This window comes from Cebus imitator, unplaced genomic scaffold (genome assembly GCF_001604975.1).
Source record: "Cebus imitator isolate Cc_AM_T3 unplaced genomic scaffold, Cebus_imitator-1.0 Scaffold610, whole genome shotgun sequence".
Taxonomy (NCBI): Eukaryota; Metazoa; Chordata; class Mammalia; order Primates; family Cebidae; genus Cebus; species Cebus imitator.
Window position 1 is genome coordinate 41901 of NW_016107925.1, and position 965 is coordinate 42865.

Sequence of the window (965 nt, forward strand, 5' to 3'; positions counted from 1 at the left end):
CAACAAAAATCAAATTTAGACAGGACAGTTTCCTTTTTGAGTAATTACATCCCTAAATTCCTTCTGATTTTGTATTTCCACATCTCAGCATCTGAGGATGGACAGCACCAAAACAAAGCCTATTAGGATGATGAGCTCTCATCTTTCAGATACAGATATCGCCCTGAATTGGACTTCATTGGCATAACTGTATTTTAGATGTCAACTTTAAGTAAGCCTTTTTAAGGAATTATCTACACAAAATAATAAAGGATATAGCAAAACTTCAAATAAAATCAAACATTGGCTTCTTATAATTACATGATGAGAAAAGTTCAAAAATGAGTGGTGCCGGCATGAGTTCAAGACCAGCCTGGGCAACAGGGTAAAACCCAATCTCTACAAAAAATACAAAGATTAGCTGGGTGTGGTGGCACACACTTGCAATGCCAGCCTGTATTTTGGAGGTTGATACATGAGAATCTCTTGAACCCAGGAGGTGTAGATTATGTTGAGCCAAGAGCGTGCCATGTCACTCCAGTCTGGGCAACAGAGTGAAACTCTCTCTCAGAAAAAAAACAAAAACAAAAAATGGTTTTATTTTAACATAAAATGAACTACAATTAGGATTTTATGCTTTCTTTTAACTTCAAACGAACAACATTACTCATGAAATCAAAGAATCATACGTTCATAAACATTAAAGCCTATCATAAAATTGGTAGCAATTAATAGTTATTCTTTCTTTATACACAATAAATGAACCAGTTATTATCACTTTATTGTGCAAAATCAAATGGTCAATGAAATTAATTTCAGATCGGGCCGGGCGCGGTGGCTCAAGCCTGTAATCCCAGCACTTTGGGAGGCCGAGGCGGGTGGATCACGAGGTCAAGAGATCGAGACCATCCTGGTCAACATGGTGAAACCCCGTCTTTACTAAAAATACAAAAAATCAGCTGGGCATGGTGGTGCATGCCTGTAAT